The sequence below is a fragment of the Rissa tridactyla genome, chromosome 9 (genome assembly GCF_028500815.1).
Source record: "Rissa tridactyla isolate bRisTri1 chromosome 9, bRisTri1.patW.cur.20221130, whole genome shotgun sequence".
Lineage (NCBI taxonomy): Eukaryota > Metazoa > Chordata > Aves > Charadriiformes > Laridae > Rissa > Rissa tridactyla.
This window is the reverse complement of record NC_071474.1, coordinates 28,000,116-28,017,619: the sequence shown is the minus strand read 5'-3', so window position 1 is coordinate 28,017,619 and position 17,504 is coordinate 28,000,116. Positions and strand designations below refer to the sequence as shown.

The following is a 17,504-nucleotide window of genomic DNA, read 5'->3' as shown; positions in this document are numbered from 1 at the left end:
AACTTCATAATAATAAAAAAAAAAAAGCTTTGCATTAATATGGGTTCAAATATTTCATGAAGTCATAGGACTGTTTCATTTGCTTTTTTGGAGTAAAGGCCAAGAAATATTTTTGGAGCAATACAAACTGCCTCTTGTATTCCAAGGCTATTCTATAAACGGCAGCTGTCCGTGGGGAGTGGAGGGGGACTTTGCCTACCATTCAATATTTCAGTCTCTCTTGAGATCCGCTAAATAATCCTTAGCAAATTCGGGGATTAGTGGAAGATGGGTCACCGAAGGTACCAGATGACCCAGTGAGGAGCACGTTTGACTAAATTCGAGTTTTAGCCCTGAGCGCAGACCTAGCTTACCCAACTAATTTTCAAGTGGAAAACGCGTTTTTCGAGGAACTGAGACTTTGATGAGGCTCTGCGCCATTCAGACTTGGAGGAAAAGGCTCCTTGTTGGCAAGGCTAGGACTGTTTCGCTCAATCTACCCCCAAAAGAGCGAGCCGCGCTTGCAAGTCTGAGTTAGAGTAGCTGTTGTCTGGGGTTTAGGTGTCCTTGGAGGGGGCAGGGAGGTGGGGGTTGGGTTTCCATAAGGGCCAGTTATCTAAGTCATGGCTGGGAGCTTTGTCATCGGGCTAAAATCAAAAGTAGGTGTTTGAGGGCAGGTTCTGAGGGCTGCAGAGCTGGTTTAAGCGCGGTGGCCTGGGTTTGCTTCCTGCTGTGGACGAAGAGCCCTCGGGTGGGCGGGTGATGGTGGCCGGGCTGCCCTTCCCATGCACACAGCTGCACCCCGCTTCCACATCCTACTGCTACGCGTACCTCAAGGCGATCCTTTTTATTAGCGTACTGGGCACTTAACGGAAGTCTCTTGTTTCAATCCAAACCGTTTTGCATTAAAGCTGCTTTTTATTATGTGCTTTTAGATCCCAAAGCCTTTTGATATGGGGCCTGTTGGGCCTTGGGTTTGAGTCTTGCCTCTGGTTAGCGTGCCAGGGCCAACCTCCTCTTCTTAAACCTGGAGCAATTTGTTTTGTTCTTCATGCGGTAGAAAGTTTGGAAATGCAGAGTAGGGAGGCTCTTGCTGTTAACGACGAAAGCATGTTAGCTTTGGTGATCACACAAGATTGCGGGGTTTTCAAAGAAATAAGACCTGAAAACACAGAACAAAGAAATGCCTATTTTTAGCAAACCAATTTGGCTGGTTTGATAACCAGGCTCTTTTTTTAAATGCAGGCAATAGTCGTTTGAACATATCATTAGTAACAGCAACAAAATCTAATATGCTTTCACTCCCAAACGCTTCTCCTCATGGTAAAGAAGGAACTTATTACTGAAAGGCCCCAAATTTTGGTAATCTCTGGCAAATAGACGGGCACAGCCTGTCTCAGGGCTCTGGACACTGCTTTGCAGTAACGACCCCCTCTGACTTGACAGGCGGTGACGGTGACACCAGGCCGTCCAGCAGTCCCTTTCTGTCTAAAAAGCATCATTCTACACTATATAATAATTCTAACACCTTTAGTCTCCCTTAGGTTATTTCTGAGGGCCAAGAGATTTCTACCTTTTATACAAACACAGTTATTATTAGCTGTTAATTACTGTAGGTTGAGTGTTTTACCATATAGCTGTGGTGAAATTCCTGGTGGACTTTGCGGGCTTTTGCGTGTCTCTCATTTGGGGGTATAACAGAGTTTGGGATTTTTGATTATTTTTCCGATAACGCAATGTGTGTCTTCTGGGAGAATTAGCCATTGTGTTTTAATTCTGCAAGGCATTTGGATGTAGTTTACGCAGAAGTAACTCATATTTAAAAACATGAGTCAAATGAATCTTGGAGACAATGACACGCGTTTGTTTTTGCAGAAGTTGCCTGGATTAACCCTCGCATCCCCTAAAGAAACCTCCTGCGTCCTGCCGTGGTCCCCACTGCTTTTGAACTTTCCCCCAAGTTAAGTAAGTTGGCAGAAGCGCCAGGCTATTATTTGTATTGGGGTAGTTTATAATGCAGATTATGAAAACCCTATTGTGCTAGAACAAAAAGATTTTGCCTTGCCCTAAATAATTTGCAATTTAAATTTGTCGTGAGAACTGTCGTGGCTTATCAATGCAACGCGTGGTCAACGCTTTGTTTCAATATGGAAAAGTTAGGCTCTGTAATACACAGGTAGGAAGCAGGTGGTATCAAAAACTATAACTAAATTAAGTTAACTAGTCCAGAATCTGAATCTAAACCCAAATGTTGTATCTGGCCTCTGACAAAGCAAACCCTTTGCTCTACAAGCCCCTAAAATTTTGGAAAAATTCAGCTACTGCCATGAACTGAGCAGCCCAGTCTCAAGCCTAGTTAAGTGTCAACACTTCTCTACTTATGACCAGAACCTCCAAGAGTTTGGAAGAAAAATAAATGTGCAAGGGGAAGCTAGAATAAAAACGCCGCTGCGCTTGTGATGTATGAGTACTGGTTTGAAAACCGATACGGAGAACAAAGTACAGGGAGTTGGGACAAATGTGCTTTAAATAAGAGTTGAGGATGTGCGACGTACGGTACGTGTAACATCTTGTTCGTGTGCAAGAACAGACTGTGAAAGAAACAGCTTTGTGTGGGAGAAGCGACATCAAAAGAACCAGCACTGTAATAGGAAACAGTTGCCTTTTGAGGACTGTTATTGCTGCTGGTCACTTCTTTTTTTCTTTTCTTTTTCCTGATTTATTTTTCCCTCCTGTACTACGAGCCGGCAGCGGGAGCAATGCAAGGCAGCATGGGTAGGGTGGGCCAGCTGGGCAGCAAGGAGGGGTACGGAGGGCTAGCTGGGTCTGCGTGGACCTTCACAGCTTCCCTCCTGCCCCTTTACACCGAGTTTGCATCAGCCTTGAAGGTTAGAGATGTATTTGTTGGCCAACCAAAGCAAGGCTGGATGCTCAGCTTCGAATCTTTAGCAGCGTAGTTACTGATGGGAATCACCAGCTTCTGTCAAACATCAAGGTATGTCCTCTACAGCAGTGGGCCAAACTCTTCATGGGGGGAGAGGGGAACTAGGAGTGGGACAGAGATACCCAAAAGGCTGCGGGCACAGCGTGGGGGACCCGGTGGGACTAGGAACTGTAGAGACAGCACCACAGCGGAGCGGGAGGAGGAATGTCCCCCAGTAGGAAGGAGAGGGCAGGGCAGGGCTGGTCCCTCCGCTTGGTGTGGAGACAGCGATGGTTCTCCTGTGCCATGTCATGGTTATCCTTGTTGCCAACCAAAGGCTCATGCTGAGGAAGAGGGGTTGTGGTATAAGTGCGTGCAGACAGCAAGACAGCTGTGCCACAGCTGTGCCTTACAGCTTGCGCTTTTCAGGGCTTATCAGGTATGTTTTGGAGAGTATCTGAAGCGTTTCAGCCTTGCTTTGCATTAGCAACGAGGAGCCGAGTGCGTATAGGACTTAGAGTGAGCACGAGAGCCAGGACGCAGGAGGCGTATCCAACTGCCATGGGTGCTTCCGACCAGATGGGAGAAGTTAATGGTGATGGGGACGACCACAGGATGGCGTCTCGTGGCTTGCAAAGCGCCGAGCGGTGTTTGATGAGCAGCGGCGATGCTGGCTGAAGCACATCTGAACTGCCTTCGTCCTGCAGCTTCTATCGCTGGAAGTTTCTAATGGGTTTTTTCTTTTCGCTCACACTGTATCCCCTTCATTTCAGAGTAAGCGCTAACTTTCCAGCGTGAGGTCTGGACTTCATTGTACTAATAACCTTCAAACTGATTAAAATTAAAAGGTGAATGCTCTTTAGTTGTAAGACTGACACGATCCCGTGCTAGAGGAGACTTTGATCAAAGGTACTGACAACCTGAAATGAATGGAAAGGCCCTTCTCACGGCAAGGGAGCTTTTGTAGGAGTGTATTGCACATTGGCTGTTTTCCCAGCCCCGTGAAGTCTTTTAGAAGCGTGCTGTGGAATATTTCAGTTGGCTTCAGGGAATTGCAGTGCACAAGCTGGGTTTTTTTTTTTCCCTGAAGCTCTGATGCTGCCGTGTTCCCCTCAGACCGCACGCAGGAAGCATCTTTTTGTTATTTCTCTGTGGGGGCACCCACAGACCTGGATCTTGGAGAATTTACAGCGGCTCCGGCTTTGTGACCTGCAAGGGGAACATCTGCCTGCGCGGAACGGGCATCTGAGCAGGTAGCTCTGCTCCGCTCTCGTGTCCAGGTGAGCTCTCGGGTAAGGCTGGCTGGAACCTCTCCGGGTGTCTGCTGCTGCTTTTGACGTAGATTGGGTGATTTACCACAAACCAAGATGCCAAAATAAGCAAGCACCAGCCTTGGGCTGTGTGTGGAGAGCTGCCGGCAGGGTCCCGGCTTGGGTCCGGGGAGGTCCAACCGCTGCCCTTCCAGCTCTGCCGTCTGACCGGCCTAGCAGGGAGTAGGGGGAAGATGGATGAGCCTGATCTTCACAAAGCGCTTGTAGATCTCTCCATGGCAAGGGCTGGGTGCCATCAGCACCACCGCGGCTCAGAGTTCTGGTTTGGCCCCCGGGCCGGTGACCGGCCCTGCTGTGCCCGTGCTGCACGTAGTTTTGCCTCGAGTTTGGGAGCGGTTTCTCTGCTCTTTCATAGTTTGCCTTCTCCTTCGCACGTCTCCGACAGGAAGTGCGGATTCAGCAGGCATTGTGTGCTTCAGCAGCCTGCCAGCTGCCTTGCTGAAGCTAATTCACGATTCAAGTCACTCCTGATAAGTTTGCAAACAATGTGCAGTGATTTCTGAGCTAGATAGCAGCTGAGCTGAACTCCTCCGCTTCCAGCCTGTCAGCGGGACGAAGCCGTGCGCTTGCTTTGTAAAGCTCGGGGGTCAAACCTGGGCTTAACGTTTTGTGCTGCTGTGATGTTTCATAAATTTCTTATTTGTTTCGGAATAACTTTAAGTGAGCGTCATCATCATTACTAAGAACCCTCAAAAGAGTGTGTTGAGGCACAAAGAGGGCATATGGTTAGGGTTGGTTTAATATGAGCTAGGAATTGAACCCAGGACTCCTGACTTGCAGTTTGGTTCTTTGATCACTGGATAATTCTGTTTGCCCGTTTGTAACGCACTGGAATAGCCTGGGAATAACTCCAGGGAAAACAAGAGCAACATTTTTTCTTAGGCTAACTTCATGTGGCAGCCACTGGAAGCGTGCGTGGAGGAACTGGCCCAGAGGAAGCGACTCCGCACTTGTGGCTCATCAGCCCCAGCAGGAAACAGTGGGTCAAAGTCAGAAGGAACTTACTGAAAAGCTAACGAGTGAGCGGTGCAGCAAACATTGAGAGAAAGCGTGGTTCGATAGCCAGCAGGGGAGCTTGGGGTCCTCTGTCTCGGTCCTTATGCCACTTGCTCTCCGTTGGTTGACATCTGTTTAACCAGACCGATGCTGAGGTGATGATCTGTGAGATATGGGTTTGTAGGTGAGACCGTGCCCTCTCCCGATCTGTGCCCAGCTCTCCCTGGAAAATGGGGTCAGTACAGAACACGCAGTACTTAATCTTACTCAGTATGTTTTTGTGAAATGAAATCCTCGTGACTTGCTATCTCAGCTTGGCAGATACTAGGTTTTTTCGGTCGTGTGCAAGGTCAGTAGTCTCAAGTGTAGCAGCCTAGAACTGCAGGATGGGTTTGACCATTCCGAGCAAAACTTGTTACAATCCAGTGGCAGAAGTAGGAATATATACTGCTCCTGCCGGCTGCCAGTAGGGCTTTGGTTGAGGGTGAGGTTGTGGAAGCTCACCTTGGTGCGCTTTCCAAAGGGCATGAGGTCACAGCATAGGCAGACTTATGTTTTGAAGTATATTTGTCGCTGTGCCATATGTTGTGTTTCTTTTTTTTTTTTACTTCTCCTTTAGTATTGGAATTGGAAATTCAAGTTGGAGAAATGTGAAAGCAATTGGGCCTAATCCATTCCTGTTGTTACTCCTTTTGTTTTCACTGGAGTTACTCCAAGGCTGAATTCAGCATATGATGAATAACTTGTTCTCCAAAGTTGGAACTTAGGCGAGAAGGTTTTAGGGATGATCACGCAACTCTGAGGCTCCTTCTCAAACAACTGAAGCTCCCACAAGAGGGACAATATATGGTGAGTTCGGGTTATTGAATTTAGTACAACATTCTAGTAATAAGCCCTCTAGTCATAATAATACATTATTATCCATTAGAACAATTACTTGAATGAAACCCAACTGCTAGCTCACTTAGATTGGATGGAAAAATCCACGCTGTTGATCTCAATTGCCAGTTAGCTGAACAGACGCTAACCACGAGCCAACGGCAAACGGTTCTGGGCCTGGTAATCCTCCTCCTGCTTCTCTTTCCTCTCACCTTCTCTGGAACCTGCTCCTCCAGGGTCGCCACTTGTGAAATGTTGCCTGCCCTTCGTGCATTGCCCATCCCTGCTGCAGCCCAGGAATGCCTCCAAAGAGGTTACAAGCTCCAGGTCTGCTTTGGTCAGATGGAAAAAGGAAAATGCTATAAGCTATGGAGGAGCTGCCCATTCCCAGCTGAGGGCTAGGTGGTGTTTGGTTGGGTTTGGTTTTTTGCAGGAGGGGGGATATTTCTGTTAAGAACTGAGATGAAACTCTTCACAGATCTGCAAAAAGGAACCAGTCCTCGCTGCTGGTTAATTCTTCTTGCCTTCCTGTGAGCTGTTGGAGGGGTCATGGCAGACACGAGATCCCCATGGTAAAATCAAGTTTTTCTTTCTTGGAGAAGTAACCATTCCTGTCTCTCTGGCTCACTCCATTTCATTTACTTTCTGAACAACTTAGATCACAAAGGGCTCCAGGAAGGGTGCAGCATCTTGCAAAGAAAAGACCTGGATGATTTTCTCCATTTAGGAGAGTCTTGTGAAAGTTGTGCTTCCTGCTCCTGCCCAGAGAAGAGGATTTGTAACAGATGCTTCTACAGTCTTCACTGTGTGGGGTTTGGAGGGTGGAGGATTCACCCCACTTGATGCACTTGGGAGGCCAGGGTAGTTTTCTGCTGAACGAGGTGAGTCCTGTTTGACCAGTGGGAAACCTCTCTGTCCCAGAGCAGAGCTGACACTTAGGCAGGAGATCCCCTCCTTGCGTCAGCTCTGCCGTGCTGGGCCGTATCTCCTCAGCAGCTCTGCTGGGGCACTCTGCAGTGCCACAACCACAGGACTTCCTTGGTCTTGCTGAGGCCAAGCACTTCCCTGTTACCCTTTGGATGTCATCTTCCTCCTCTTCTACTTTGCTTCTGGCCCAGGGAGCAGGGCTGCTCTCCCCACTGCTCCTCCTTTCAGACCCTCTCTATTTGCACGATTCAACCTGCCATTGGGACCACCACGGCTGACCGCCCTGGCCACCGAGGATGGTGCAGAACATGCTAAGAATAGTGTTACAGGAAGGGACATCTATCGCGTTTATTAGAATCATAGAATCCTAGAATGTGTTGGGTTGGAAGGGACCTCTAAAGGCCATCTAGTCCAACCCCCCTGCAGTCAGCAGGGACATCTTCAACTAGATCAGGTTGCTCAGAGCCTCATCCAGCCTGGCCTTGAATGTCTCCAGAGATGGGGCCTCCACCGCCTCTCTGGTCAACCTCTTCCAGTGTCTCACCACCCTCATTGGAAAGAACTTCTTCCTAATGTCTCATCTGAACCCACCCTGCTCTAGTTTAAAACCATTGCCCCTCGTCCTATCGCTACATGCCCTTGCCAACAGCCCCTCCCCATCCTTCCTGTAGGCCCCCTTCAGGGACTGGAGAGGGCTCTAAGTTCTCTCCAGAGCCTTCTCTTCTTCAGGCTGAACCCCCCCAGCTCTCTCAGCCTGTCCTCACAGCAGAGGGGCTCCAGCCCTCCCAGCATCTCCGTGGCCTCCTCTGGCCCCGCTCCAACAGGTCCATGTCCTTCTTGTGCTGAGGGCTCCAGAGCTGGACACAGGGCTCCAGAGCTGGACACAGTACTCCAGGTGGGGTCTCACCAGAGCGGAGCAGAGGGGCAGAATCCCCTCTCTGGATCTGCTGGCCACGCTTCTTTTGATGCAGCCCAGGATGCGATTGGCCTTCTGGGCTACAAGCGCACATTGTTGGCTCATATCCAGCTTTTCACCCACCAGTGTCTCCAAGTCCTTTTCTGCAGGGCTGCTCTCTATCACGTCATCCCCCAGCCTGTATTGATAACGAGGATTGTCCCGACCCAAGCGCAGGACCTTGCACTTGGCCTTGTTGAACTTCATGAGGTTTGCTCGGGCCCACCTCTCCAGTTCGTCCAGGTCCCTCTGGGTGACATCCCGTCCCTCTGGCATGTCGGACCGCACCACTCAGCTTGGTGTCATCATATTATTACACTAATAATAAGGTGGAAGAAGCATTTCCCTAACACCTTAGCTGATGCACAGGGTAAAATACTTTCTTCAACAGTTATAGACTTAGTAAGCAGAGAGGAAGAACCCTTTGTTTTTAAAACCAATAAGCAACTTCCAATCATACTCGCCTTGACTTCTCTCTCTCCACAACAGAAAATGGACCACTAATAAGCTGGTCAGTGTAATGGTTAATGAGATGCCTCTTTGCTTAGATCTGAGGAGGTTTTAGGGAGAAGGCAGAAAATGTGAGGTATTCCACACAGTTACTGACCTCAAGGCTCAGTGGAGCAAGAACCAGATAGCCAAGGAAAACAGAAGGAATAGTTAAAATCTTACAAACCACAGTGCGGAGGGATTATCACACCAAACTTTGGTTGAAGTTCACATAGCAAAGAGGATCTTTGTCATTCTAGGAACTGCAGCTCCTACTGTTTGTCAGACGTGCTGGTCCAAGACATAGTCACTTCCCCAACTTTCCTTGGTCATCAAGAGCGCTGTAATTTGGACCAAGATGTTTGGAAGACTTCAACACTTAACCAAGCATGTTATTGCCTAGCTCTTAAGCGCAGGGGAGGAGGGGGTGTATTTTTCCCCTCTGTGGCTCTGGTTGTGTTTCTGCAAGGCGCCCAAACATGATATAAATGTCTGGATTTATACAACATGGATTTGGCAGAGTTCAATGGTGGGACCTGCTCAGCCTCCCGGTCTGCAAGCCTTGTCTTCTCTGAGAGCCCGGCACCAGGTAAAACTGTAGGCTTGTGCCTCCAGCCCTGTTAAGGTCTTATTTTGTCTCCTATTTGGGTTTTTGCTTCACTTCTCTTTAAGTATTTGGCTCCAGGAGTTGGGGCATCTCATCTTTCATTTTGAAACTCTTTGTTCCTTCTACCTATTGAGCCACCTGGGAACTGCAGACCCTAAGAGTTTGGAAACTAGAAGATGTGAAAAAAAAAAAAGTCATCAAATCTGTATTGTCTTAATTCCTGGAGGAGGCGGCTTGTAACTCATGTTCTTGAATGCTGTGGTTAGGTGTTCAGCCCCTTTCTCCTGCAAGCTAAAATATTTATTTGTTTTGCCCTGTGAAGTGTTTGCTGAAGGACTTTCTTCTATTCGCAGGTTAGCAGGAATGCCTGTGGAGAAAGACCGACTGCTTCTTAAAAAACCGAATCAAATCTGGGTGGAGGACATAGATAAGCAGCGTGGCATGGAGAGTTGGTGGGGGTGTTCTGGATGACTTATTCCTCTTCAAGTGACATGATCCCACACTGTACTCTTTTGATTCAGGCACGAACTTTCCCAAAAGAGGGAAGTTTGGGTTCTGGGTTCAGCTGTGAGAGCTGAATATCACTTCCCAGATGGGCGTCCGTGCCCGTCCTTGAACAAAACCACGGTTCAGTCTTGGCCATCAAGGCACCACATTTCTTCCTTGATGCTCTCCTTAAGCCCCGTGGTTGCTCCCTGTCCCCAGGGGGCTGCGACCCACCGGTTTGAGGGCTGTTTGTCAGACCTGTCTGTGGAGGCCGCTGGAAAAGAAAACATTGAGAGATGCACCTCAGGTCCAGGCCCTCTCCTGGCAAGTGCTGTGGATTTATTTTTTTTTTTCCCCTTGAACTTTGCAGAAGTGCACAGCCATGCTCCAGGACCTTCAAGGGCTGCTTCTCTCATCTCCCCAGAAGGATTACTGCTGCTGGAAATCATGAGGGTTTGGACTAGCTATCAACTTTATCAGGAAAGCTTCTTTCCGGCCAAGCTAGTAAGAGCTTTGCTAAGCGGGAATCTTGGGTTGAAGCTGCTCTTCTCATGTTTCACAGATGGCCTCAATGAATGATTTACTAGGAGAGTAAAAGATTAGCCAGATTCCTCCAACTGCATCTCGACTCGTATAAAGCACTGGATTTTATTGGGGCCTAGGCAATTCCTAATTCTTTAGCCGCTTTAGACTGTTTTACAGTGACTAATTGCCCTGTGCTCCCTTCCCTGAGAATCAAGTGTCTCCTGGTGAGGAACCCACGCTCCTCGCACGAGCCTCACCCACGGCTTTGGAACAACCACACCAGTGAAGGCTTCTCCATACGGTCAGGGACCTGAAGACCACAAGACGTTACATCTCCAGTTGTATTTTATTGGAGAGGTTAAAATGCTTCTGGGAGAGAGATGGTAAAGGGAACGCTTAAAATATGCAATGAGGTGTTCCCATAAACTTATCAAAAGCTTTGCAGGATCTTCCTGTGGAGAAGAGCCATCACTGGAGAGTTCACATGAACCATGGTTGGGCAGGGCAAAACCTCTTGCTTTAATGTTTTAGATGGTCTCCAGGGCTCAGATGAGCTCTTTGGGGGGAAGGGAGATTACTCCATGTTTGCCTGTTATGGAGTTTCTCACGTTTTTCTCTTTTGTGCTTGGCCGCCAGAACTCTGTGTTTGACGCTCCATGGCAATTCCTACAGAGTTTGGCTGTTTTAGAGTGTAGTACTGATTTAGATGGCCAAATTGGAAAAGCAGGGTTTGAAGTGGACTTACTTTTTCCTTCAGAGTGAGACTTGTTAAAGATCCTTGTTAAATTATTTACCAGCAATCTCACAACATCAACAGATCTTTGCATTTAACCATTTGCATGACTTCCATCATGCTTTTCTCCCCTGTCCTCTAAATAATAATAAAAAAAAAAACAATCTAAAGCTTAAACAATCAAAAAGCTAAAGGGCTTGCAGGGCTGGGTTGCGCATCACTATCGATATATGAAGTGCACGCACCGTAAATTGTAAAGCAATATGGGCATGTGCTGATCTCATGTAAACAGTCTTTGGTTTATAGCAGTCCGAGATGAGAGCTCTGAGACTCGCTGGAGGAATCAAGCCCTAGCAGAAATGTTTAAAATATTTGGGTTTGAGCCAAAAGGCTGAGAAAAGAGGTTTTGGGTCTTCCTTTCTCTCTGCTCTGATCTCCTCACATGCAACGCTAAAACCTACATAAGAAACAGGGATGAGAAGAAACAGCCCTGACAGACATGTCCCCAGGGCATCAAAAGAGGTCAAAGATGCGCAGTCTGCCTCAGAAGTACAGGGGTAATAAAATTTGCTACTTTTCCGATTTTTGCCTCACCATTTATCTGTATAAATCGGGGCTGAACCTACTCCCCGGCGGTCCCTTTTGGTTGAACCTGTGGCACAAAGGAGACAGAAGCAGGCCCTGGAGTCCCCTTGATGAAAGCTCTCCCGCCACAGTTCTTCAAGTCTAAAGCTTTGCCACAATTTATAGCAGGATGAGGGAAGAGTTATAAAAAGTACAGGAATGCAAAATTCTGTCCTCTTCTCTGCAAAAGTAGAAATAAACTCTGTGTGTGCATTTCCAGGACAGAGCATTCTCTACCGTCAGTTTTGTCTGGTATAAATGACCTGTGCATTGGCATCTGCTGTACGTACAATTTTTCAAGCATCTCGGTTAGCGGAGCGGATCCTGCATCATTTATTTTGAAATGACTGTGTCCTCCCCACAATGCAACTGACCTGGAGGAACAGCATATAATGACTAAACACCACTTTAAAAGCAAATGTGATCCTTTGATGTCTAAAAGACGGATTTGTCGAGCCTGTGTTTGTGAGAGCAACACCATAACTCGGAGGATTACTCACCATGGCAGTTTTTGAAGATACTGAGTCACTCACCCAGATTTTACCCGTAGACAGCCAGGCCAGGGGATCCCTGGGGTTGCCCGAGTTGGGATCTCCCACCGGTGCCCATCTAAGGTCTCAGAGCCCTGCAAGAACTCATCAAAGACTGCGCCTCCACTTCTCATTGCCAAGCAGGTGGGACCATTGATAAGGGTTTGAAAAGGCACAGTCAAAAGACGGAGCAATGAACAGGAAGAATTCAGAGTCATGAGAAGAGATATAAAGTGAATTTCCTTAATTTTTGAATATTGCTCTCATTATTTTTACATCTACGATCTTTTTGCCAGAGGCACCGAATGGACCAATCCTGACGTCTTGCTCTGAAAAGACGGTAACTCCAGCCTTTCGCTGTGCATCCCACCATGGCTGCGTGTTTGGAAGCCTGTGTCGGCAATGGTGGGAGAGCTGTGCAATACACTGCTCTAAAACGTTCCTCTTGCAACGTTATCTTGCTTTATATTCTGTTCTTCCTGGAAACTGTTATTGCCGGTGTAACAGCGGATCTCCTCCTTAAGGAAGGGCCGTTGTCCGCATGCCTGCCCTCATCCATAGACTGAAGATACCAAAAAAACCAAACGGGAATTGAAAAAAGTAATGAGCTAAAAAGGAAGTGACACTGCTAATGAATTTATGAGATTGCTTAAATGCTTATTTCTCACCAGTCTTTATTGGGCTGTGTCAGGATCCCTTCCAAGCGTGGCCTGGAGCGCAGCAGCCCGGCTCGGAGCGGTGGAGACCGGCAAGGGGTAAGGAAGGAAACAGCTGTGATCTCTTTTCAGAGCATTTGCTCCTATTCATCCCCTTAGATGTATCCCCATGTAAATAACCTTTCATATCACTTTACAAAGCAATTGCTAAGTGGGACGGAAGGGAAGGTATTCGGTAACGTAATAATTTCTGTCTTTTCTCTTTATTTTCCTGCTTGGTCACAGAAAGGGAATCTGGCTGGTTGTTAATTTGAAAGCATTTGTAGCGGTGATGGCATAATAGATATGAAAGTTCACAGGCCTCTGGCAAGTACTAATGTATTGAGGCTTTCAGATGAAAAAATGAAAGCTGCCTGTAAAGGATTCCCATTTGTCATGAAAACCCCACGATACCACGGGACAGCTGTTTGCCTGGGATCTGTATCTCAGATGTAAGGAACCAGAACAGACATGTGCTCTGTTGTACAAAGACCATTACCCCAGAGACAGGTAAATCATTCTTTATAAGGAAAAAACATCATAGAGAATTAACGTTTTCTATAAAAGAGACTTTTCAGGTTTTGCTCGCTCTTCGACATAATCAAAAACATGGCTTCAAATGCATAAATTATGGTCTTTTATATTCTAGTGCTCCAGTAACTTGCTCTGGAGATGGATCTGGTGCTGCTGCAAGCGTGGCTGGATAGCCTTTGGCAAGGAGTTCTCCCGTTGTCCCACAAGAGCACGAGGGTGCAGCAAGCGGCAAAAGTTTCCCGGGAGAGGTTGGGTCCAGAGTCTTTCTTTACTCCCCTCAAGCCACTCCCTGCTTTGCCTTGTTCCCCACACGGAATAACTTGGTGAGTTTTCATTTGAAAATCAGGATGAAAAAAAATTGTCCAGGGCTGAAGCTTCACCAAGCAGCTGGAAATGAGGAAAAGCCAGGCTGTGATGCCAAGGTAACACAAGCTTCACACGAAGGGCGAGCTCCTGGCAAATCTCCCCGATTGCCCTGGTGTGGTTTTATTTTTCACATGGCATCTTTGCCATGGCTTCAAACACAGCGCCGGACTTACGTGTGACCAGATTGCTTCGGAGGCCATCGCACGAAAGTCTTTTAACGACACAGAGGTACTGCCATGAAGTTCAGGGAGGAGAAATAATCCCTCCTCAGCTCCCTGTGAGCCTCCCTGTTGGTATATGTTAGCCATGACTCTTTTTAGTTCATTCTGTGTCAGGAAATTCTGCACTGAGCTCCCCGCTGTGCCACGCCATGCCGGTGGCACAGGGCAAAGCACATCTGGGTGGAAGAGTTTACCTAACATAAATTTCTCTGACTTTGGCAGATCCCAAGATTTCCTCCCATCCTTCCTTCTTCTCTCCACTTTTTGGTTAGTGCTTCAAATGGAGAAGACAGCAAATAAGGGGTGACAAAAACATGCAAATAAAATGGCAAGATTAACCCAATTATGGGCTCAGTGTGTGCAGGCATAGGAAAGTGAACGAATATTGAACGGAGCTTTCAAAACTTTGTTTCTTTGCCAGAGCTCGATCTCCAGACACTAACTGAGCTGTACTAGTAATGCATTTAAGCGTGTTCCTCTGTTAAGCAGTATATTCCCTACAGAGCGGCTCTGGAGCAGCTGTTAGCTCCAGGCTTTCCGCAGGCTGAGGCCTCCAGGTCAGGAACGCTCCCTCTTCCACCAGCACATCCCCCTGAGCCGCTCCACACGTTGGTGATCTGTCCTCAGGCAAGGCGAGTTCCAGGTTTCAATGTGCTTTTAGCTCCGTTGGCAACGCAGAAGCCGAGGTGAACTCAACCGCTTGCTGCTCCTGCCGGAGAGAGCCATGGTGTCTGGAGGCTCAGCACTGTCCCTTGTCACATATTGGCCAAAAATGCTGCCAACTTTGCTGCAAGGAGCTATGCTTGGCTGCTGCGTGCTCACCCCAAGTTGCATAAGCCACTGCGCCCCTGCGTTCAGACACAGACACCTTATTTTCCTTAAGGTGGTGCAAGGTCTTCCTTTTCCAAGGCATGAATTCATGTAAGTGCAACCCAGGGCTTGCAGAGCACCCATGGGGTGAGACACTGGGGATGGAGGAGGACGACCTTGACTTTGTTGCTGCTAAAGACAGAGATTATTTTTAATGTAAAAGTTATCGTCTCGGGCAGCCTTCATCTCACCCGTGCACAATTTCAGAATGCTTTAAATTAAGTCTGGAAGCTAAAAGTGTGTTAGTCATTGCCCATACATCTTAGGGGAAGCAGGGCTCTCTAAAGTTATTGTTAGCATCAGGCATCTGGTTTATGTTTATAATGATTTATTCAATGATGGGAGACAGGTAAGGAACCATCATGGAAGACAAACTAGAAAAGACTGGGGTTTTCAAAGCTCTGAAGCCATTGTTAAATCAAAGTTGTCTGACTTCAAAAGGAATATCTAACTCGATTAGGTTCTTTAAACAATGTACAATGCTCACAAAGTTGGCAGATATTATTAGAGGCAGAGTTGGTAGCACAGCCTGCTCTGGAGGTGGCTTGTCCCTTCTAAGTGCAAGATCCTGTTCTTATGTCATGACTCTGGGTTTTTCTCTTTTTTTTTGAGAAAATTTCAGCCAAGTACTTCAACTGCCTGCGAGAGCCAGGGCAGAGAAGAATACGTTGTTTTTTCAGTGTTAGAATAATTCAGGAAATCCTTTCTTTGGAAAGATCTAACGCTTCCATACTTTGAAACGGGGACTTGAAATCCAGTGGGGGAAGATAGGCTTTGTGCTAAAGACAGGCGCGTTGCCATTGCCATAAGGAGCCAACCACGGGTGTTTCAGTTTTATGAGCCTCTGAAAAAGTCTACTTTGTGTTTGTGCAGCAGGGCTTTGCAGGAGCTTAGCTAAGATTAGAGAAGGGTCTCTGCTCGTGTCTCCTGGTGCCTGGCCCTCACCGGCCTGCGCGAGGGGTGGAATTGGTCTTTCCTGGTAAGGACTAGCTCTCGCTAAGAGTGGGACGTTGGGAGGGAGAAGAGAAGCCCATCTGCTGCGGCTGCCGGCATGCTGGAGCAGAGATGGGGACTGTGCCTGGAGGTGGGAGCTGGTGGGATGGGGCAGGTCGGGAAGGGCAGGCTGGGGGGGGATGAATCCGTGCCCGTTCTATCCCCTCTCCCCAGCCTGAAGGAGTATTGCCTTCCTCTCTGGACAGAAGACATCGGTGACACTCACAAGCAATAACCCACATTTCCTCCAGGCGTGGATGCACGCAGAGGGTCACAGACCACTGCTGTGGCCATCCCAGGTCGTGGTGTGCCCCAAGGGGAGGAGGGCAGCCCCGGGCACCCGGCAGGACGAAGGCAAAAGCTGCATCTGGAGATCCTCAACTCTTCCTCCAGCTGAATGTGTTTGTTCATCTCACACACTTTTTTGGATAAAGGACCCTGTCCCAGGTTGCAGCTGATGCCCTCAGCAGGTTCCAATCTCCACACTGTCCATCCCAAACTGTTGGGCAGGGGCTTCTCCATTTTCCTTCTGTAGCACAGGGCAGATACATCATCATTATTGCTCAGTCCTCTGCCTTGTTTCAGAGCAATCCTCTTCCCCGCTGCAGAGACACCGTGCAGGGATGCATGGGGTTGGGCACCCAGAGGAGCCAGCTGGACATTTCCAGTGCCTGCACTTTTCCTGCAGGGTGAAAAACAGGGATACACAACTGTAACTGCACATAGCCACATATATACTTTTTTTTTTTTTATAACTTTTTCCAACACAAATCTTCACCCAAGGGATGACCCAGCTGGCATTTACCAGCCTGCTGAGGAAGGAGTTTAATGAAATGTTCCAGATTTGGGGGGAAACTCTGCGGATTTGGGAGAACTTTTCAGGGCTTTGCTATAAACTCAGCACGCCCGTCCCACCAGGTTCAGGCAGTGTCACCTCCTGCCATGCTGCTGAGGAGGCAGCGGCGATGTGGCCTCTGCATGGGGACAGGTTGTCGGGGGTGACCAACACCTGCCAGACCTGCAGCCACCCCAAAATGGAAATAAATAACCCACGTTTTGCGTTGGCGCCATTCACCTGGGGTGAGCCCTACCTGCACCAACCAGCCTATTGCTCCTTATCCCGGCCAAAGCACTGTCCGACAGGCGTCCCCGGCTCGGGGAAGGGCACGGGGGTGGGCACGGCACACCCCGAGCAGCTCCGAGTGACATGGGCGCGGTGTCACACGTACGGTGCGGGGACCAAACCGACGCTCGGCGTGGGAAGTTTGTGGAGCTGCTGGAAGGAAGCCAGCAGCCTGTGTCTGCTCGAGTTAGAAAAACGTCCCAGCGCTGGATCCGCCCAGCGCAGGGAGAGCGGGGGGCTGCTTGGCCAGACGACAGGCCTGGCTCTCGCTCCAAAGTGGACGAGCGCCAAAGGGGATTTTTAATTTCCAGATGCTTTTAAAATAAAAATAAAGGCTCTGCTGTAAACTGGCTTTGAATGGACGCCTCTCCTTCAGCCAAATAGCTGACTGATATGGGCTGGGTGACTGGGCGATCTGGTGCACGGTGGGTGCTGGCGAGCCCCGCGCCCGGCCCGGCCATGGCTCCGGGGCCTGCAGGCAGCCCGTCCTCCCCGCCGCGCTCCCGGCGCCCTCCGGCTCCGGATAAAAATCTTTACGCACTTTTCGTCTTCTTTTTTGCCCTTTTGGGAGGGAGTGGGGGGAAACGCTCCGGGAGAAGATAGTTGGCAATAGCGGAGCGGGAATTAAAAATTTCATGGGGAATATTGTCCCGAACATGCTGTAAAGTGCTGCCGGGAGCCGGGCCGGGCTGGTGACAGGGTGACACCACAGGACCCC

The 17,504-nt window shown here is 48.5% G+C and overlaps 1 long non-coding RNA gene across 1 annotated transcript; it reads left to right on the top strand.

Annotated features, from left to right (window-relative positions):
- The first annotated feature begins 8,349 nt into the window (after positions 1-8,349).
- On the top strand, positions 8,350-17,119 carry LOC128914992 (uncharacterized). The gene is made up of 4 exons (XR_008468482.1): positions 8,350-9,068; positions 9,440-13,189; positions 13,329-15,649; positions 15,838-17,119. It is a non-coding gene; the product is annotated as an uncharacterized LOC128914992 (long non-coding RNA).
- Positions 17,120-17,504: the final 385 nt, after the last annotated feature.